Genomic DNA, 23156 nt, shown 5'->3' with positions numbered 1-23156 from the left:
GATCTTCTTGGAACAGCAAGTTAAAAAAAACCAACAACAACAACAAAAAATCCTAAACAACCACAACATCAGGTCAGATGGTAACATACTGCTGCCAAGCTTCATCCATACAAAGTCATTGCAGATGCTTACTGGTCAGTGACAGTCTAAACAAGCAGTGAAACACTTACAGCTGTAAGCCTTCATCCCTATCCAAAACAGCCTTCTGGCAGGGAAGGTGCATGGTTTCAGAGGAGACTGATGAAGCTAGGATCCTATGGCCATATCAGGGCAAACCTGGCTTTAAGACAAAGAGTTGGATGAGGAGATGCAAGGGATGATGAGAGCAGTTGATTGATGATTTGCTGATCCTATTTGCATTGTTGCCTACAGAGTTTGTAGAGGATTCACATCACCTAGACAGAGGGAAAAGGAGGATTTTATTTCCTGTGACTGATAAACCGGCTTCTGTCCCTTTTTACCCATTTTTCTCCCAGTGCTTTGCAGCTGATTTGTAACTAGAGACAGGGTGTGGGACAAGCATACTGGTGGTGCCAGAAATAGTGAGAATTTCCCCTGGAGCCCAGCAGGTGTGAGGTATTCATGCCATCCAGATAAAACCCATTGCCAAATTTGAGTTTTAGAAGGATTTTTTTCCCATTGCTCAGATCTGGCATGGGTTATTTTAGAGAGATTTTGCTTTTCCCTATGAGGTAGGGATATAATCTGTTTTTCAGGACTCTTATAATAATAAAGTCCTCCCTGAAAGGAAAGGTGCCAGGATTACACTTTATGCTCTCACCCTGAGTATATGATGGTCCGCACATTCTTTCAGAATTTTACAAGATCTTAAACTTCAAAAGCACACATGTGGATTGTGCTGGGAGAAAAACACCAATTCTGAAGATGCTTTTTGACTACAGGTTTCCGTTTGGTGGCTTGAAACTATCAAGATGGGGAGGTTTTTCCATCCAATCTGCTTTTTTCTGTCCAAAGTTTGTTGTAGTTTATTGTAGTGGCATCACACCACCACTGGAAAGCCTCAGCAAAAATCAGGTTGATGATATGCATGAAACTTGGTGACTTTATTAGAGATTGACTTTGCAGCACTGGCCACTTGCACAAGGCTTCTATTACAACACATGCTGTTTTCAGTTGTTTATGACTTTGCCAAAGCTGAATGTTTGGGTTCAGGTTTTCCATGCTGGATCTATCCCTTCAAGCTGAATTGCTCTTTGTTGTTCCTCTTCCACCCTCCAAACACTTTTCTCATCTAAGTTGACCTGACAAACATCTAAAAGAAGAAAAGCCACACAGTCCCCATTGCTCAGGCCAGGTCTGAGGAGAGTGTGTCAATAAGCATTGCTACACAGAAGGAATTAAACCACTCAGAAAACATCAGGAAGGAAGTTCTTGGAGAAGCCAAGAACCACAATCAGGTTTCCCTAGCCTACAAACTGTCTCCTAAATCTCAAGCTTTTTGTTCTCCTTGTCCCTTGCTGTAGGACTTGTGAGTTAAAGGTAGGGATGACATGGGTGTCAGAAGAGTCAGAAACTCTGGGCCAGTTGGGTTAGGGGATCTCTGTTCTACAAAGAGCTTCCCCTGAAGGACTTGTGTTGGAAATGTCTTGTAATGTGGTATTTCTGTACAATAACCCCATTCTCATGTCCTACCCCACAGTCATCTGTGTTATTCATTTTCCCTGCTGAATTTCTCAGAGGCCAGAGCCTGGCCAAACAAACAAACAAAAATAAAAACAACTCTTTCACAGGAAAGAGTGATTTGGTGGCAGATAGGGGACAAGGACAGAAAAAGGAAGGTGACATGAGGATAACAGAGCACAGCTCAAGACAGCACCTGACCTCTCCATGCAGAGTTCCAAGGTGTTCATCAGTACTGCTCTAAGGTATTTAACATGCCCCAGGAAAAATGATAACATAGGCTCCATGGTTGCCCTCCTTTCCTTTCTTCTGTACTCTGGGGATGGCCAGATAGGACCTGGCCTTACAGTTCTTACTGTGACTTCTTGGGAATGGGGTAGAAAAAAACACATCCAGAACTCTTCCCTGGTACAAGAATCTCAGGGAACTTCATGAGACTTACAGAAACCCTCTTGTGGTAAAACTGAGGCTTCAGTCACCTTCACATCTAGATGGAGGACTTTGAGAATGGCTAACCATCCTTTTGAGAACAGCTAACTGCTAGAATGAGGTGCCAAAATTTTGGGTGTCTCAGAAGAGGACTCTCCAACATGTGAGGAAAATGTTGCCAATTTAAAGTGTTTCAGATAGGAAAGTTGAATAAAGCTGTCTGCTTTCTTTCCTAAATACATAAGATGTGATTTGGCTTGGTTTAGAAATCTCTAATGACCCACCTCCCTTTGAAACCAAAGAAGTTTTTTAGAGGTTGATTCAGAGCAGAAGCCTGATTTCCTGTGCTCTACATCACCAGTCTCCCTACTGCATCTGACAGATGGAGGCAACTAGACATCTGTACATGGCTAGCTGGATGCTGGGACACAAATGTTCTGTATAGATTAAGTATGTCTGTTCTAACACTCTTCCCACCAAGCTATACTCTTTTTGAGACTGTAATGCCTTTCTACCTCCTGCTCTAAAAAGTGATTGTAATTTACACATAGGTAAAGGGTAGAGGCTGGAAGCCAGCTCAATTATTTCTGTCACATTCAATCAACCCTTTTCCTTGGGTCATGTCTTTATTATTACGGTCAGGAAGCCTCTAGGACTCAAGGTCCACCCACAAGGATACCTGAGCCTGTAGATGCTCAAAGTGAGGAGTCTTCGTAGGAAGAAACCAGTGCAGATCATGTCTTACATGAATTGTAGTTCCTGGCTTGTTCCTTTTGCCTGGTACACCAGTTCAGAGGGGTTGTAGGAAACATCTCCCTGTGATCTAGTGCTGATGTGGCATCAGCAGCCATAAGGACAGCTTTAGCCTGGTTCCTAGTCAGAATCACACAGCACAAACTGAGGGACACAGTCATGCTCCAGCCACATGATATTTAAGACTGCAAAGCTCATCCAGCTGAAATTGAACTGCTTTTATACTTCCACTAGTTTTCAACCAGATCAGTTCCCCAAACACATTCTTCATGAGACCAGAGGGATGCCTCTGATGCTATAAGAGCAGAGAAAGGAATGGGAGAAATGTGGGGTAAATGGATTTACCCCTGAAGATTAATGCTGGCTTTACTAGCCCTGACTCAGGGCAGCCATCAGAGACAGACACTTCTGTATGACATGCTCTAGCTCCAGAACAATACAGTTCTGTGAAATTTCCTCACTTTGAAAACACATCAATGAGCTCGTGGTTCAGATCTAAGATTATATATAAATCAGAGCATTTTTTGGCTTAAAATATAATGCCTCACAAAAAAAAAAAAAAAAAAAAAAAAAAAAAAAAAAAAAAAAAAAAAGGTATTCTCACTAATCCAGCCAAGAACTGTAATAAACTGTCAACATCAGTCTTGTTCACTTCATTTTGGGGTCTTGCTAGTCCTTACAGAAGGGTTCTTCAGCTATGATGTCCAGGCTGATGGTCCATGGAGACTTTTCTGTTCCTGTGATTCTGTTTTTTCTATCTGAATCTGATAAACCTCATTAAAAGGAGTTAGAACCCTGGAGAATAAAATGTCAGGCTTGTCTTCATGAAATATTGTGCTCTGAATTGACCCAACACAACCCAGCTCCATGTGGGATCTAATGCAGTCATTTAAGTGCATTGCTGAGCCCAGCTAATAAGAGGTTTGGAGATGTAGATTATATTAGTTGCCACTCAGCACCTTGTGATTGCATTTTCATGGCTTTTGGACCAGTTTCGACTGTAGGCAAAACATGTCCTGTCTGCTTGGAAAAGACAGTGTGGATCCATGTGCATGTATATCTAATCACATGAATGAATTCTCTAGGTGACATGAAAATCCTTGCCCATAGTACAGGAAGGACGTAAGAAGCTGCATAGTCTTTGCCTTCCTGAAGTGCTGGGGCCACTTGGAATATAAATCTGAATATGAGAAAATTTCCTGAGGGAAGGCTAGGCCAAGTCAGGGTCTTTCAGAGCTACACAAGTAATATAAAACTTCTGGAAAGCCATAAAGATTTACAGACAGGATGTCCTCTGTTCCCAGGTAAAGGAAAACAAGTACTTCCACAAGAAAAGGAGGAGGAAGGAGAAAAGCATAATACTTGCTGTAAATTTCACTTAAATTAGGACTGTGATACAGAGAGAGCACATGTGGCAGCTCAGCTTGGTTTTCACAGTCCCATACCTTGTTTGTTTGATTTTGGTAGGGCTTTTTCCTAAGATGCTGTTCTCTCCTGAGCCACCCATGCCCTAATCATCAATGTGACATAATGCTTCTGTGCTAATCTGTAGCTGCCATCCCACATATTTGTGCCTACTTCCTGCACCCTGTGCCAAACCTACCTTGGTTTTTCTGCTATGCGGTTTCAGCCCTCAGTCAGCTACACCAGTCCGTGCCAGTACAACTTGTCATCAGCTGTAAGGTCAGCTCCTCACCAACATCCCATTCACACGTCATCAGGCAGCCATGGGCTCCAAGCTAAATCCAACCCTAAAAAAGAAAGGGCTTAGCAGTGCTATAAAAATTAAAGTTGCCTTTGTTGGTCTTCATCACCTCCTAGGTGATGCTCTGTTGAGAGCAGCAGTTCCTAGTCTGAGCCTTGTGCCCATCAGGAGCACTATGTGGCAGGCAGATCTAGTCCAGGAGGCCATCAGCATGGAGTGGAAAGGCCACAGTGGCAGCTACTGTTGCAAGAGACATCGTTTTTGTTCAGGGTTTTTCTTACAGCAGGCTATTTCCATGCAGTGATACTTCATTTACCACTTCTTGATTGTCTCAGATGGTTGGTTGTCGAAGAAGACACCAAGGCCATTCCTCCTTGTCTAGGTTTGACTCCATCCCAGCAGACTTGATAGTTCCTCAAAGTGAGCAGCACATTTTGATTGCATTCACACTAAGAAGAGGTGGTGGCCACCCAAAGTTAATTTCTGACTTGCAGGAGCAGGACAGGGTGCACCAAGAGGAGGCAGTGAGAGCAAAAAGATAAAGTCTGAGGTTTTGTCACAGGCATCAGGCTCTCCAGGATATAGTTTATAGGTTGAGGGAGTCTACAGTGATGATGTTTTCTTCCCCTTTGTTCCACTAGGAGAATGTCTTGATCAGAAGAGACATTCAAATAACCACAGAGCACCAAAGGATTCTGAGTACTTTGAGACAGCAAATGGATTGTATGTCCAGAACACTTCTCCTCATGAGGTGGAGGGAGACATTCATGTCACCAAACAGAACAGAAACCAAGGACTAGCTTGTTGAGACTCAAGGTACAGATTATGAGATAAAGATCTCTCAAAGTGCTAGCCTTCCATGACCCCAGGACCCACTGTTCACATGCCTGCCTCCCCTGATCAGCAGGGGTCCAACCTCGGAGAGTATACGCAAGATTCTGGTGGGGTGCAAATTCCTAATCCCATCACCTCACAAGTCTGGCTGAAACAACTGCTCCAGTGGGAGTGATGGCACAGCTGCTCCTTTCTCTTTCATTTTCCTTGAGCCCCAGGCAACAGAGATCATGGAGGGTCCCTGAGCTCAAGCCATAAAGAATCTATTTTTCTTCTTATGGATAGTTACCTCTGGCATGGAGATGTGACTTTTACTCCTTACATCTTAATTGGACCTCAGATGTGGCATCAGCCCTAAAGAGGAGGCATTTCTTCTCAGGGCTAAAGATTAGAGACTTTGGTTGCATCTCGGTGTGGAGGCAGTCCCCACAGGTGACCTCCTGCCATGCACCAGCTGGTGTAAACTCACCAAGCTCTGCACTGCTGCCCATGGTTTTGTCACACAGGCCTACCCTGTGCAGCCCCTTCCAGATGGACAAGCAGGTCTGAACTTGTGGGTGACCCAGTGGACACACCAGCCAATGCACTGTGCCTTTGCTCACACACCACTGACCAAGTCACTTTGACACCCCGTGGAGGAAGGAGAGCAAACTCATGGTTTCCAGGTTTGCTTGGGAGTGACGCAAACCTGGAAACTGACTTGACAATTACAGCAATTTGAACAAAATACAAGGCCCAGAACCTGAAGCAGATGGAACCTGGTGGATCAGACGACTCAGTCCTCCACAGCAGGGGATGGCCTCATTGCTGGTTTACAAGCACCGTTCTCCACCATGCCAGGGGCTGTTGCTTCTGTGTGTAGCTGCCTGTCACTGCTGAGCTCACTGTGGGAGTGTGTCTGTAAACGTGCTGAAAAGCCAGCTTGTACTCAGGAAGCACAGGAATGCCTGCAGAATAAATAACAATGTAAATTAGACAGGACTGGAGCTCACCAGCCCCAGCAGGAGTTATCCCCTTGTCCAAACATTGAGCCAGCAGCTGATGAGCTTCCTTGTGTGCTCAGCAGGGCTCCTGCCAAGCTGAAAAGATTAAGAAGGAAAACTTGCCCCAGCTGAACAAATAGCCCAAAGGTCTGCCTGAGGCTCAGTAGATGATTGGGGTGGCATGGTTAGGCATTAGTTTCTGTAGCCTGAGAGACAGATGCAAGGAGCGCCCAATCCAGCAGCAGCTGCCACACTAGCCTGCAGGACCTCAACAAACCTGAAACTGTGCCCTCTGGAAAAGATCCTCACTCAACAGGCAAGAGCAAGGTTCAATTCCAATCATACAAATTCAAACACCATCCACTCTTAGTCATGCTCTTCTTTTAACCACAAGAACAGATACTTGGGAAACCAAATGCCTCCTACTCCCTTTGTCCTAGCCCTAGCACAGGAAAACAGCTAGTCTGTAAAAGAGACATCATGTCTTCCAGAAATGTTGACAGTCCTCCATGTTTCACCACTATTTCTGAGCCCAGGAGTCAAGTTCTTCTTGGCTTATCTCCCCAAGGATGGTTGATGGCTCAGCAGGGACTGCAAATCTATGTCTTACAGCTAGTCAAGCACGGCTCAAAAACATTTTCTAATTTACTACCAAGCATTTATGCAAACATAAATCCAGTGTTGATCCATAGGGACCAGTGTGATCATACATTAAGAAAAACAAAGCATTTTGAAACTCTAGCGACAGGTTCAACCCCCCCTTCCTTAAATCACCTTCAACGATCTTGGCCTCATCTTAGTTCTCAACTGAAATTAAACCTGCTGTCACACTACTTTTCCTGAGTTTCTGCTGCACCTGAACTCATCATGAGAGACTGACAGCAGGGAAGAGAGGGGGCTGGAGAACCCAGTGAATATTACCATCATGGGGAGACTTTTTAATATGTTTTCCATCACAGCCACAAACTGAATGATCTGGAAACTTTTATGATGCTATCCCTATGGCATCTCAAAGGATGGAAAATAAAACATATTTTTATTAAGCCTCTTGAAAGATATAACCATTCATTTTTATCTGTTGGAACCCTAGAGATGGGAGGCTTGACAACTACTTTGCTTTCTGAATACAAAAAAGTTTGTGGGATGTCAAACTAGATTCTAATAGCTTAACATCAGGATACCCCAAAACAATGTAGACAGAGTTTGGCATCTGTAGACCCCCAAAGGTCAGTTTTGGCATATCCTGGAGGTAAGCTGTGACTTTAAGAAAAATTTGAGTGATCATTCTCATTTTCTCTCGTAAAGGAATAAAAAAAGTGAAGATCTTTGCTTAATGACATTTGAGACAAGCAGATGTGACTTTGCTCTGCTTTCCTCTGCAATTCTTCTTTCACCAGAAATTGCTCACCACTCTATGCTGCTTGTGTTGCTCTCTGCCTGCATTCATTCGAGATTAAAATAAGACCTAGCAATGATTCTTCCGAAATCACAGACTCTGGAGGGACAGGTAGGTTTTCCATCAAACACGTAGAAACCACAGAGGGAATGGTACGTGACAGAAACCCAGTGGAAAATACTGTTGGGTCTCTGGGAAGTCTTTTTGTACTGTCCTCAAAGGAGCCAGAGAAATACAAACTCTAAAGGGAAAGATCTTCACATGAGAGAAAGCACTGACACAGCTGATCTTTCCAGGTGATGTTATGGGAACAAGAAACAAACAGAAGCCTAACTTCCATAATGCATTTCATGAACCTGGATTCAGCATCTCATCTCTGAGATGCTTCAAAACAGAGGTAGCCACGTCACAAGTGTTATCTAGTAGGGATCCCCACCTGGAGTGTCGAGCGATATTAACATTTAAAATTTGGGCTTAGATCTGTGTTCCTTAGGAAGCATCCCTCTTTTGCTCCTAAATATATATGCACAGAATGTTTACAGAGATTCTGGTCCTAGCATAAGCACCCAAAGTTAGAGAAGGACACAGATGTGTTTTCACATCCCCAGTCACAAGGTGTCTCCATCAGAGATCCACAACTCATATTAGCAGTCTTGTTGATAACACTGTCCCTGTGTAAGAAATATTACCCATGGGCATCAAGAGATTTACAGATGCAGAACACAGAAACAGGGCAGTGGTTATGGAGCTGAATACATATCTCCCAAGGATAGGAGATGATTTAAAGGGTCTTATAAATATCCAGGCACCTTTCACTAGGGGTGGTCTAGATATATCACCTCTGAAGCCTTCAGCAAATCACATAAATAAGGAAGTGACACAAACAAAGGTAAATCAAAAAGTGTTTTAATAATCAGATTCTCTGAAAAGGCCTTTGATGTGGCAGAAAGCTGATTACAAAGTTTAAAAATGTTAATGTGAAAAGAAAAATGTGGAAGAAAAAATATGCATTTTTCTCCCACTGTGCAGTTCTTTTTCTTTGTCCAGATATCAGACCAAAAGCTGCATAAATCTTTGGAGGCATCTCACAGAACATGCATGGTTTCTGGATCAGAAATGGTGTAAATGCATCTCAGACAACAGAAGTGCCCCTTGCTCCCCCACAAAGGGTACTACAGAGAAGTGTCCATGACAGGAAGGCCTTTGGGAAGGAAGGTCACTGTGAGTAGCTCCCCATCTGAAGGTTGTTAAAGTGCTCCTGTCTTGCCTGTGTGTGTGTTCAGTCTGTATTACTGTTCACAGATAGCTAATTTGTCATTTTAATCCTTCAGCTGTGGATTACCAGGCAGAGTTCTGATCTTCACTCTTTTTGCTATCTTCCCACTGCAAAACTGATATTTCCCATGCTTTTCAAGCCTTCAGTCTCTCTTCTTTTGCACCACAGCACCCAAGAGCTCTTCAGCATCTTCCTCTACATTCATCCCTCTTTCAGAAACAAAGGTAGAGAGTGGGTTGGACACTAAAGTTTTCAGTCTTTCCTTTAGAGTTTTCTAGATACTCAGTCAGCCTCTTCCTTTTCCTCTGGATCTCACCAGTTGCTTTGCCCATTTTTTGAAGTGTGAGGACCCTGTAATTCAGCTAAGACTTCACTGATGCTGAGCTGGAGATTATTGTTTTGGACACTTTGCAAGGCGATGTCCTCCTTTATACACCCATTTTTCAGTGCCGCCTGAAACTCTGTTTCCCATTTTGTCTGGTCGATTTTCCACCCTCTCAATCTCATATTGGAAAATGCAGAGCTGCTGCTTTGCCATTTATTCCCCCATCTTGAGAACTACCCTCTTGAGCCATTGAATATCCCTTCATAAGCAGAAAAATTTATGCCTGTCTTTGGGGAAGGAAATTACGTTTCTTTCAGTCTGCTCCTGCAACTGGGAAAGACCTCTGCAAATTCCTGAGTCTCCATCTCATCATCAACAGCTGAGATAGAGTTTTAAAATCTTCAAGGTTCAAGCTAAACTCACTTTTAACCTTTTGACCATTGTACAAGATGCTTGAATGTCATGCTCTGTTCTCCAGCTGTCTTCCCACAGACTTGAAAACATGGCACATTCCTATAACTCAGTATGCCCTTGACTTCCATGGGTTTCAAATCAGTTCCTTCTCTTCAAGAAAACAGTGATTTAAAGGATTCTCTGTGTCTGTTACTGAACCACACTGGACAACTTCTCTTCCTTTTCTGAACAGTAAATCAATATTTAATAAGCGTCCTGCTACTTCCAGTATCTTATGTGCTGTCATTATGGTCTATAGATCAAACCTAATCATTCTTGATAAATGTCCTAACTTTCCCTGGTTGCTTACGTGGCTGTAATAAAATCACCCGGCACAGGTATCTGGCAAGAATCGCCTCAGTTCCTGACTTCATTGCTCATGAATCTGCATACAGCTGCCTCTTACCCCCATCAAATCCAAACCCTAGAGGCCTGAAAGATTATTGTACACACTTGAACATGCCAAATTCCCAGTAGGTTAACACCCCTCCACGCACCACATCAGAATGCTTTACACTTGCTTTGAAGAAATCACTTCCTTAAAATGCCTCTGGTTTAAACCAACAGATGAGTTCACCCCCGTGGCCCAGTTTTGGCCCTTGTTCTCTGCTGAGGCTGACATTTTATACACAATGATGTCTTCCAAGAGCTTTAAGGATTGCACGAGTTTCTCCATTCATCTTTCATTATATACCCACACTTCATGTGCACTGTGCCCCCATCTACAGACATGTGTGGTCACAGGATCCAGGTTCTGTCTTGTCTGACTCTTTCAGGTACTCCAAGACCAAAAATGTTGTGGCTTACTAACCTCCTGCGCCAAAATGATGTATTTTTTGTTAAAACCTTTTGTATATTTTACTCTTGTGAATTTCTCTAAATATTTTTGAACCTGAATAAATTTTCCCCAGCCACATAAAACTGCAGCATGAAGTTCCACAGCTGAATGGCAAAATGCAAGAGAAAACATCCTCTCTTCCTTTCTTTGTCCTGCCACTTAGCTTCCTTTACTATACCCCAATCTTGAATGCAAAGAGACAGTTGGAAATCATTCCCTATTCATCCTTTCAAAGATATTCATACAGATTTTTACCACGACTTTCCTTGATTGTCTTTTCTTCCTGGCCATCTCATTAGCTTCACACAGACAGACAGATTGTTCCTTAAAACTTTTTCAAAGGCCTACTTTTCACATAAACAATTTCTACAATGGACACATATTCTACAGAAATGGGCTGAGAACCATCAGCTTTATTGAACGTCATTAAATGGCCATTTCAGTCACTACTGAATGTTCTACATTTGAACTCCCTCCTAAGACCAGTAAGTGGCCAAACACCTGTAGAATTATGTGGCAGAACTGCTAAGTACCAGTTGTTTTCCATTCCCATCAGTGTGAAAATGCCTGAACTTCTCAAGTGGCCAGAGTTGAGAGTTACCATGCCTCAGCCCCGGCAACTCCCTACATCTCTTCTATTTGCCTGTGGCAAACACACAGTGATTCATTTCAGCTTAGTCTGAAGTGTTAAATTACATTATTCTTCATTTGCCCAGGGATAAATTGACTCAGCATTTAGGCTAAGCATTTACTGTAAGGTTTGCATCCAGACAATTACCTCAGCTTAGCTGATGCTTGGTAACTTGTTAAGCCACAGTATCTTAATTACAAGACCTAAGGCTCTCATAAAACAGACTGGGATTTTGAGATAACTTCTACTTCTATTTTGAAAAGTTGGAATAAATTCCAGGGCAAAACTATTCTAAAACAAAGCTCTGCATTACAATCTCCCATCATGTAGACAGTAGGGTTTTGTATATAAAACAGCAGTAGCAGCCATTTCTTCTCTAATCCAAACTGTCCATGAAATACAGAAAGAAGATGAAAAACTACCCTTGGCATAGCTAATTGCAATTAGAGACTTTTGAAAATTCAAGCTCTTGTTCCCCACTTCAAACACAATTCAGCAAAGTGTTTAAGCTCTGACTTGAATGGGATGACTTAAGTGATTAGAATTAACCACGTGCTGAAGCATTTTGCTGAACCAAGAACCTGAGGAGGAGAATAAGGCCTTCAAAGTATGACAGTTCTTCAGCTGAAAGAACAGAGAAGACCCTTATTCTGGGTACCAAAATTATATTTCTTACACATTTCTTTTTTTTCCTAAAAAACAAAGAGTCTTTTAAGATGGTTTGTGCTGCAGCCTTTGAATAGGGATGAGTCTAGTCTTCTGCAAGCTGCAAAATAACACCTCAAGGAAAATGTCTTCCCTTAGCAGTGAAGAGATGGTGCATGAGTCTGCAACACTGATAGCAACCCTTTAGCCCAGATATAGCACAGTTTGGTTTAACACAAATTCAAAGGTGTGTGCCTGGCAAGGAATGCTAATTTTTCTACTTTGAGTAGTAGGATCAGTTCTGACATCAGCATAATCTGAGTAACTTCAGCACTTGCTCAAGACCAACACAGTATAATTTAGAGTAGTTTTTGGCACAGTATAGCTCTTAATACATACTCTGTACCAAGATGCATTCCCATATGTTGCCACTGAATTTGTTAACGTTCTGTACTTAATGGACAGTTATGCTGAATAGGCCTTTAATTAGTTTGAATCAGTCCTTGAAATTGGGACTAGATGTTCTGGTGGGGTAACATCAGAGAATGTACTTACTCCTCCCCAATCATTCACCATTGCATAACATGTACATCCATGATTTTTATGACCTTACAAATTCTTCTCTCACTCATTTGCCATGGTAAATGCCAGTCATTTGCCATGGTAAATGTGACTGCAATACCAAGGACAGAAACTGTGAAGGCTGCAGTACAAATTCAGCTCTTGTAAATGTTCCAGGCATTCACGTTAGGAATCAGCTGTGGATGAAATACGGGGGTTTGGGGTTTTTTTTTGTTTTGCTAGATGATTGCTCTGTTTTGGATAATCACTGAGGCATGGCCTTAAATGCCTTTACTCTGCTTCTGAGAGAACAACCTTGCCAGTTAAGGTCCATGTGTTTAAGGGTGACATGTACAGTCCTGCTTTTGAGAAAGGAAGTGGTAACAGGAACATTTTCTTCTCCGCTCATTTTCCTGTGCTTTTTGAGCTCTGCAACAGCGGTAAGTTGGCTTCCACATTGCATATATTCTAATATCTCACTGCTACCATCCCTTTTTGGTCTCATTGTCAGCAATGAATTAATTCAGGCCAATAATCTGCTCAAAGATCAAAAATAAACTCCAGTAGCAGATTAGAGGAGCCGACCTCATGTATAGTGTGTAAAGCTTGTCACTGTGTCAAGGACCACATATCTGTCAGCATGTTAACCTGACTTGTGCATCAGGCTGCTGAGAATCAAGGTCATTCCTAGATAAACTGTTCTGCTATTAAAAAAAATGTTCATTTTATATTTTTTTTCAATTTGTCATTTATCTTACATTCATCATTTTCTTCATCTTGTCATTAAGTAAGGTCTTCCTTCAGTAGAGCAAAATCTTCTATCAATAAAGCACTTTAGGCAAATAAAGTTGGAAGAAACTCCTAGCCCATCTCCCTACCCTAAAGTATGACCCACTCTTCCTGTGCCCTTCCTAAGACCTCCTACAATCTCCCAAGGCCTTGCAAGCTAGAAATATCATTATCTTTTAGGGAGTTTTATGTATTTCAACTGCTTTGATTCTTCAGTGACTCTTCGTGGAAGAACCCCTACCTCAGTGCAGTTGTGTTGTGCTGGCCTTTCGGCCTGGGTGTAGAAAGATTCCTGCTGATCAGGCTTTGGGGCTTGCTTCTCTGCCTTCTCACAGAGACACAACCTCCAGAGCCATCCTCCTACATGGCACTGACAGACACCTACAAAATGCTTGAAAACCTTCAGCTCATAATCCCCCCTGAGAGCAGGGGGGCTCCTGGCTCCTGTGGGGAGTCCAGTGGATTTGCCCTGGATGTTGCACTTCTTATCCAAACGCCTTCACTTCTAGAGAAACTAAAAACGCCTGGCTCATGCAGCCTTTGCACATGATGTCTGGCAAATGCTGCAGATGAGGTTTCTCAGTCTAAGGAAAATACAGCAATTAACACTACATTAATTAACAGAAGAAAAAGCAAGCTATTTTTGGAAGCAGGGCCTGCCCACTCAAAAGCATTCAGAAGACCCATTGTACCCTTCTGCTAACAAAGCCTCGTTAGCCTCCCAGAACAACCAGTCCAGAAATGGGGAAAGATGATTTTAACTGGGGCTACACATTGTGCAGATCCAGATTTTGAGAACCCGTTTGCTGGCCTACATCCCAAAATTCTATTGGATTGGAAAAGGAAACCCTGGGATGCCAGTAGAAGCAGAAGCTAAAAACTAGCAGGGACTGCCCTGCTTTTTTTAATTCTGCTGTCGTGGGATAGAAGAACCAGAGCTCCAGTATGTGCTTGGCTGAGAGTTCTAAGTCTGTTTTTGGAAATCCATACTTGGCTCTTTTTGGATAGATAGTGTCTCTTTGAAGCACTAAAAAAAAGTGCTTACAGAACCTGGCTTGTCTAATTTACCAGTGTTAGGAGAGGCAGGTCTCTGCCCGATGTCATTTTTCACATCCAGATAAGAGCACCATACCAGGGAAGCTTTTTAGCTGTCTGTGGTCAGTGGTATGGTGGCCTTGTAAGAAAGCCTCCTTGAGAAAAGAGACCAATAAAGGTAAACCACAGGGAAATCAATTATAGTAGAGAGAGAATGAAACTACATGCAAAAATATTCCCCCAGAAATCCTACGTTCTTCAGTTTGGTCAGACCTGCTTATGAAGATGATTCAGGTGGTGTTTGAAAGATTTAAAGACCTCTGTGTATGCTCACCGGAGGTGCAAGTCAGGAGCAACAGCAGTGTAGCATTCAGGTACCAGTAAGACAGAGCCAGATTGCTGCCATGACCAAGTCCCAGGGTGGCTGCTGTCTTCCCGGCCACAGCTTGGGTATTGCTGACTGTGGGAGCAGCTCTGGGGACTTGAAGAAGGAATAAATTAGTGCTCATCACTGAGAACTGGGGAGGAATTTTCCGATGGAAGTGTTTGTTGTCGGAAAATGTGGGTTCATTGACAGCTGCACACGTGGCAAGGGTGGACTGACTTCAGTGACACTTTTTTTTTAGGACAAGAACAGTTTTCATGTCCAAGCATGGAATTTTTATTCAAAAACAGAGCTGAAAACAGCAGTTCCAGAGTGCCCATTTATCCAGTGATTGCCATGTAATTTCGGAGATGGAAAGCATGGGTTTAAATCCCTGTTGCATAGGATTTGACTTTCGTGTCCTTGCATCTGTAGCAGGTCCCCTCACTCTGGAGGTGGTTACCTGGGGAGAAGAACATGATCCCTCTCGCTGGGGAGAGCTGTTTCTGTCTTTGTTTTGCTTTGTTTGTTTGTTAAGAATACAGCATTATTTCATGCAGTAAGAGAGAAAGAAAAACAAAGTTCTTGAAATCTCAAGTGATGCCAGAACATATTTTCTACCCAGCGACTTGCCATAAATAAAACTGACATTTTATATCTTGGCCATTACAGCTAAATGACTGCCATGATTATTTCTTTTCTTCTTAATAAAATAGAAGTCATGTTAACACACACTCGCTACCAGAAAATTTGGTCTTGTTTCAGTTGGTGCAAAATGCAAATAGCGAAAATATCAGTTTAGAAAGACACATGAGAGGCTTTTTTCTTCCTACCAAGCTTAATTTTCATTTGGGTGACTCGTCTGCAATCCAGATGGTATCTATGAGGGGGAATGGAGACAGAAATTATGACTTTTTCTCTTTTTCTTCCAAGAACCACATTGCAAATAAATTTGGAAAGAGGACCACTTAGAGAAGACCTGTTCCAGAAGATCACAATTTTAATTCTGCCAAGGTAATTAGCATAGTTCTATTTTCATACAGGTCTTTAAATTTTTCTAAGTCCTCAACTGGACATTAAGTGACTCACCAGCTCTTAGTATATTTTTTTTTCAGCTGAAACATTTCATTGTGCCCTTTGGCAGTGGACTTTTATGCTGCAATTTTATTTAAAAGTTTGCATGAGAACTTCAAGATTAAGAAAAAAAGGTTAAAAAGTTTATGTCTCCATCTATAACTGCCTAGTTCTGCACATCTGGAGAGTACCTGGGGATGGGATCTTTTCCTTTCCTGGCACAGATCTGAGTTTGATCCAAAGCTTCCATTGCATTACACATTTTAACACATTTCTCTGCATTCTCAGACAGTGATTTTTATGAGTAAATAACATTAACAATGAATAGCTCAAAATGCTAAGCTCTTGAACTCAGAATTGGGTTGCACAGTGAAGAGTAGAGCTCACTGTCTCAGGATGAAAATAACAGGCTTGTATCTGACAGAACCAAGTTAAACTCCTGCCATGGACTTTTTCAGTCTTTGTGATGCCTCTGGAACTAAGACTGGGCTTTGCACATATATACAAACACACTCAATGGTATGCTGCTTTTAGTAAGACCCTTTTATTTCCTCTGAGTCCTGGACTGTGTTCATGCAATGACTCATGAGCAAACAGCTTTGCAGAACTTATCCTTTGATTTGTAATGCTCCCTGCTGTGCCTCTGCAAAGTCTTTTATTTCTTTGCAAAGTTTGCAGAGAACACTTTCATAACTATAATGTCCCAAAAGCTGAAATCAGTGAGGACTGTATCCATTATACTAAGGATGCATTTGTCTTGCTATTTTCAACTTTCAAAATTGGAAGCTTTAAAGCATTTACCATTGAAGGCAAGAACACACACTACTACTTAGAAGCCCCAATCCAGCTTTCAGTGGAGTTCAGGTACTAATATCAGATTCCTAAACACTGCTTTTAGCAGCAGTCTGAGGTGGTTGAGCCTCTTTTTTAAATCCAAGCTCTCCAGCGATGTTTGTGCTGCCTCCAGTAGAAGTCCTGGAACTCAGAGCAAACCAAATGCCTTGAGATGGTGACACTTGCACTTAAAGTGGGACCCCAAGTCCCATCCAGCTTCACCACCTCAGAAATTCATTTACCTGAGAATTCTGAATTCAGGTCAGAAGCCAGACCTGGCTTGGCTTTTTAGCTCATGCTTCTGGCAGGCAAGGGAGGCTGACAAAACCTATTTTGGCCTCTGCAGACACAGGCAGGGTATGTCTTAGCTAACATGAGGTAAGAGCACTAGAAGAAGCTGCCCAGAGAGGCTGTGCAGTCTCCTTTGGAAATGTTCAAAACCCACCTAGACATGATCCTATGCAATCTACTGTAGGTGAACCTGCTTTAGCAAGGGGTTTGGAGTAGATGGTCTCCAAAGGTCCCTTTCAACCCCACCCATCCTGTGATTCAGCTTGATTATGTGAAGAGGTAGTCTGAGGTGCTTCCCATGCTCACCCATCTTTTCTCCCCAACTCTCATTTCAGTGGCATTTTTCATCTCTACCCCCCCACCACACCGAGTTGCCCCAAACAAACCTGATAACTGCAAACAGCACTGGCAGCAACATATTTTCTCCCATCCTCCCCAACAATGTCTGAACAGTTGACAAATGCTGAGAGATGCAGGCTTTGCAATACCTCTGTGGAGAGAAGGTTTGTGCTATCTGCTTTTATTGACAGATGGAGAGATGAATGATGTGACCATTTAGTAGAGATTGTAGCAAAAATTTCCAGCTAAATGACGATGAACATAAATTGTTTTATACTTTCTTGGAAACCTCCTTCTCCTTCTTGCCTCAGAGTTGAAGGACTACTAAAGTATTAATTGGACAGTGAGAGCTGCATGGGAAATTTTGTGTCATTCGTCTTTCATTCTCTCTTACAGGACAGTTTATCATGTTGGGGACTTCAAAGGACTGCACCAGATAAGCAGAGGAGAAACACAGATTAGCTGAGACATCAACAAGCATTGGATGAAGTCAATTAAAAGCCAAATTAAACAAATGGAGCTTTCAACTTCCATCCAGACAGGAAGAAACAGTCAGTTGCAAGGGTTGGAGATTAAAAGAATTCCAAAGGGCTGATGCAGAACAGGAGCATGGGGGTGGGAAGTATATGACTAGCCAGGGGCAACATGGCAGTGTGGGGCAGAAGTACCTTCCATCTATTGTCTTCAGACAGGACCAAAGCTCAAATTTATCTAGATCAATGATACCTGGAGGAGCTGAAAGGCAAAAGCCCTGGCTAAGTTAAGAACTGTCTTGGTGGCTACTAAAAGATGAAGCAGAGCCCTGGAGTAAGGGTCGGGGTGAGCGAGGGCGAGGACAAGTTGTGCTGCAGCAGGCAGAGCAGTGGACCAGCAGTGAGAAAATGCAGATTTTGTGCCAAGTGGATTCTGGGTCACATAACTGGAGCCAAGCTGCTGAGTCACTCTGCAGAGCCTTCCAAAAGTCACTTTGCCCACCTCCTGCTGCCTCAGTCAAACCCATCTGAAAACAGGGGTCAGGACAGTCAGCAACTGTGCTGTGAAAACAAGGTGCTGGCTGGATATGCCAGAGGTGACCATGAAAAGATCCAAGCCCACAGCAATCCCCTCTGAGACAACAGCAGAGGACTCCCAAAATGCTGGGATAAAAAGATTGACTGTCTCATACAGGAGTTTTTTTCCAGAGTTTGCATTATTCTTTACCCATCCCATTCAGTCACTTGAAATACTTCCTGTACTCCAAGGCTCTTTTTAAAGTCTGGACAACTAAAGCAAAAGACATACTTGTAAGCAGTGGTAGATTAGAGTTTAAGCAGACCATACCCTTCCCCTAGGCTGCCTCAATGATATTTTTCCCTAACATCTCTTGGGTTTACTCCTCTGACCATTAAAAAAATGGTACCTTTATTCAAATAACTATTCCAAACCACTTTCCAGAGTCATTGTTTTCCCTGTTTTAGTCTTTCAGTTCCCAAGTTTGCCAAATACTTGTATCCTTGCTTTCTAAAAGGATATTATCTTAATGATCTCAAAATTACTGTCTTTTGGCTTATGCTTCTATGTGGATCATCTGACTCCATCAAGAATCTTCAACCAGTGCAGTATAATCTCAAAGACATTCTGTTCCCCAATTAACAATGGCAGATTATAGAAACTAGAGGCCAACTAATGCTCTCTTGACAAGTGAAAAGCTTCACTGTGATCCCAGCAATTCTCTATTGTGCCTGGCCAGAAGGTCCTGAGTTTGAAAATAGATGTGTGATCACTTAGTAAGATGTAGCAAGAAGAGAGGAGCTGATCAAGCGGCTACATAACACAAACGTGGCCAGCAGTCATACAGCAGAGAGAGGGTTGTTGCATGGTGAGGAATGACAAGGGAAATACTGGGCACAAGTCCGCAAGGAAACAGTTTTCATGACTTTTTGTGCCCAGGGACTTTACCTTGGCCTGGATCAGAACATGGTTTACATGAACAACCTTTTCCTTGCAAAGCAATCTGATTCCAGTAAGACACACAGCATTTCTTTTTCTGTCAATTTACTGGCATTGCAAAGACAAGATCTTGAAGGCCTCTCCAAGAACTTCCCTTCAGTATCTCAGTTTATCTTCCTTTCTTCTCAAGAAACCCAGGACCTGCCTGATGTCAAACTCTTCCCTTGAGGCTGATTTCCATCACTCCCAGAGTTATGTTCAAACACTCATATAGCCTAGTAATTAATACAAACTATCGTGAGCTGACATGTACCTCTGTATCAGTATCCTCCGTGCCTCCAGAAGATGGATGGATTTAAATAGCATCTTTGAAGACAGCTGAAGAAAGTTAACTAGGGATTGACTAACACAGGAATGCTATTTTTAGCAGTCAACTGATATCTGGTTACCTTGTTACGGGAAGCTTATGCAATGCTAGTAAATCCTTAACTAAGGAGATAGATTGGACACCAAAATTATTTCACTCTGAGAATGCCTATAGGACTTTAAAAAGAAATACATTTGACAGGAAGATACTTGCCTTCTGCTGTTGGAGTTGCAAGGGATTTATTTTTTCCTTTAAGGTTTCCTCTGGAGCTATGCAGGCTAGCAATAAAAAAATGGAATCCATGATGAAATACCTGCTTCCAGGAGCAACTTATTGAAATAAACTTTCAAATCTTCACCAGTATTTCATATGACCTAGTAGCATCAACATTTTAGGGCATGCATTTTTAAAATACTGGTGTTTTAGCATACACATATGCAAAATAAACTTTTCTGGGAAGCATTGACATGGCCACAATGATCTGAACAGTCCTGGGCTGACCATCCCAGCGAGTGAATGACTTTGCACAGATGGAAAACACCGGGCAAAGCAAGCTGCCATTAATCTTCCACCTCTCCTCCCTGGAGAAGGAGGACGGAAGAGGAGGCACAATTCTAATTTTGTTTTTACCTTTGCAACTCCACTAAGATTGTCCCCAGATCCAAGTAAGGACAGAGTTTGGCCCATTGACTACTGAGCAGGAGTAGGGGCTGATGCAACTGGACCCATGTGCAGAGGCAGCTGGCCAGTAACACAAACTGTCTTGGGAGCCAGGGCACGATGCTGTGAAATGCTTGATCCAGCACAGCAAGATGTTTTCCTTATTTGCAAGCCCTAATACAAGAACAAGGCACACCAAGAATATATATAGCTCTGGAGATCTGGATGGAGAACTTTCATGTCCTCAAAAAAATTATAAATAAATAATTTGCTGGACAAAGGGGGACAGCACTGCCCAGCTTGGAAGGAATCACTTTTTTTTTTTTTTGAAGGGTCAAGGGAGGGCAAATGGCACCAAGCCACTTCTAAAAATTGATTAGGAGGGCAAAGCATGTGCAGGTTTCCAAGTAATGAGTAAGCACCATGACATCAAGGAAAGGTTTTGTCAGTGGGATGAAGAACTCCCACCAGTGGTGTGTCTTGGGGATGCAGAGCCAGACAAATGCAAGAAGGTCCCTGGGGAGAGATTATTGAAACATATCACATACCCTAGATGATGCAGTTCAGAATTCTCTAGAGATAGGGCAGATTCTTTAACAAGACCACAGATAATGGCAGAACTATGGTCTATCTATTGCCGTGTCCTGGTTCAAACAAACAGAAGCACCAGGAGAGCCACAGAAAGAAGTAAAATTTAGAAGTAAAAATTTTAACTTAAAAAGGTTAGAATTTTCCTTCATGAGATGAAACAAACCCAGATCCTAAGTTAGGTCTTTGTCTGCTCTTTAACAACCAACATTGGCCTGCACTAGGTATCAATGAGCCTAACGTCCCTTTCAAAATCATAACAATCCATTCCAGTGAAAAAACTTGTGTTCAACAGAAAATTCAGAGACTCTCTGTTTTCTCTTTAACCCGGCTAAGTGGTCTTGTAGCTACATCCCATGGCAAAGTTCTTGATTTTACGTATATGCTGTGTTAAATACACACCCACACACACACCCACACACACCCACACACACACACACACACACACACGTATTTTCTCTGTCCCAGGTCTGAGCTCATGTTGCTACCTAATGTCACTGAAAGGGGTCTGTTCCCAGACTCTTAGCCCTTTGATCTCTGCAGGCGTGGAGGCAGTACCAGCCCCATACCCTTCCATGGCAGCAACTCCCCTGCTGGAACAGACTCACCTCCCAGTTTCTGGCCTCCAGCTGCAGGGATCAGCTCTGTTTTCCAAGGAAAGCAGCCCTGCCTGCAGCACCTCGCTAATTGTGCTCCCGTGTGGGCGTGTGGCCGTATCTCCCCTCACGCTGCCAACGCCAGGCAGGAGGCACAGGGCTCTCGGAGCGATTATCTTATCTGCTGAAGCCGATGGGCGCTGTTCCTACAAGTGAAGTACCTAATCCTCTTTTCTCTCTTCTAAGCACCGGGCCTCCAGGTAGCCTCAGGCAAGCCCAATCCCTGTATTAATTATTGGTTGCATTTTCTCAAAGCCGTTCTTCTTTTCTTTTCTCTTTTTTTTTTTTTTTTCACAGATTCAGTCACTCCTAAGCGAAATTCCATCCCTCACCCTTCCCTCATAACAGGTTCACATCTATTTCTGTAGTCTTTCAGTATCATAACAAGCTCTGATTTTGCAACACTAGGCAGATTTGGGGGTCTGAGGGCATTTTTTTTTTTTGGGGGGGGGGGGGTAGTTGGCAGATTAAACCAAACAAACTGAATAAAGCTTCCTGATGACATCAGGCTACAAGTCAAACTCACAGAAGTTGAGTGAGTTTGCCACAGAAAAGTCAAAATCACAGAAAAGCTCAGCTCCTCACCTCTAATCTTGCATCTCACCTGCATTACAAGTGCATGCTGGGGCTTTAAATAGCCAACTGAACAAGCAAGAAATATCAGGAGTGAATCGGGCCCACAAAACAGCTCCCTGATTCCTCTTTGCTGTCCTGTTCCCAGCAGCATCAAAAACGAGAGCTGTTAAGTGCTGGGGGAGGGTTCACAAGCCTGTTAAAGGAGTACCAAGCTACTTTCCTTGGTAGCACAGCACAGGTGCAAGTGAGAAAGCCGTAGGAACATGCATTTCTTATTTTCCAAATGTAAATCATACCTTTGCAATAACTCCATGCCCAAACCCATAGCAGCTCCACCAAATGAATGTCTTTTGCTGTGCTTGCCTCTCTGCCTGCACAGTCAGCACACAGGAATCTTCGGCTTTACACCTTCTCCTGTGTGCTTTTTATCACTTTCCAACCAACCTCAGAGAGGACACACCACTGTGCTCATTACAGTAAGGTCATTTGTTCCAGGTTTGGAATGGATTCTTGCCCAGTTTTCCCTCACCTGCAGATCAGGCAACCAGGGCCACCTTGGCTGTTGCCAGCTGGAGCTGGATTTCCAAGAGTAACCTTCACCTGAAGACTTTGACCAAATCGTCTTCTTTCCTCTGCCTCAAAGGTAAAGTAGTTGAAAATCTCGGAGGCCCTTGAAAATGCCTTCAATTCGGAGAGGTAACCCCACTTCTTCTCATCTACGTCATGCCTGACACTGACCAAAGCAAAAGAAGTCCTGCTGAGCAGGGGCAGGCCTTATTCCTTCCTATCATTTACCCCTGAAAAAGGACTTCACTTAATTTGTACTGCCTCCTGCTTCTACTCGTGAAATGGCTTCAACTTCATCTCACTCCACTGGCTACCCTCACTCTGAGTCATGGCTCTGCACATCCTGGCCCCTCACATGTCTGCAGGGAGGCAAAGGTTAAGTATGACATGAATCTGTCTCTCCTCCATCTCCAGAGAATTCCTTAGCACTTTAGTGGAGAAGGAGAAGGAGCGGAAATGTCCAAATGTTTACAGCTTTTTACAGCACAAAATCCAGAATGTGCTCTTAGTCATTCTCCAAGACAGGCTGTTAGGGAGCACAACCATAACTGATGTCAGAAAATCTGCCTGAGACAGGACTTTAAGAAAGTCCCAAACACAGGCAAGAGCAACACAGG

The 23156-nt window shown here is 42.9% G+C and overlaps 1 long non-coding RNA gene across 2 annotated transcripts; it reads right to left on the bottom strand.

The window, feature by feature from the left end:
• Positions 1-308: 308 nt before the first annotated feature.
• On the bottom strand, positions 309-22830 carry LOC134552265 (uncharacterized). Of its 2 annotated transcripts, XR_010080816.1 has the most exons (4): positions 21349-22830; positions 6105-6309; positions 4427-4574; positions 309-395 (listed from the first exon to the last, which is right to left on the bottom strand). It is a non-coding gene; the product is annotated as an uncharacterized LOC134552265 (long non-coding RNA). The 2 variants fall into 2 exon arrangements; XR_010080815.1 differs by having other exon boundaries at positions 4427-6309.
• Positions 22831-23156: the final 326 nt, after the last annotated feature.

The sequence above is a fragment of the Prinia subflava genome, chromosome 6 (assembly GCF_021018805.1).
Source record: "Prinia subflava isolate CZ2003 ecotype Zambia chromosome 6, Cam_Psub_1.2, whole genome shotgun sequence".
In the NCBI taxonomy this organism is placed as follows: Eukaryota; Metazoa; Chordata; class Aves; order Passeriformes; family Cisticolidae; genus Prinia; species Prinia subflava.
Note: the sequence above shows the minus strand (reverse complement) of the source record. Positions and strands in the feature narration are given on the sequence as shown.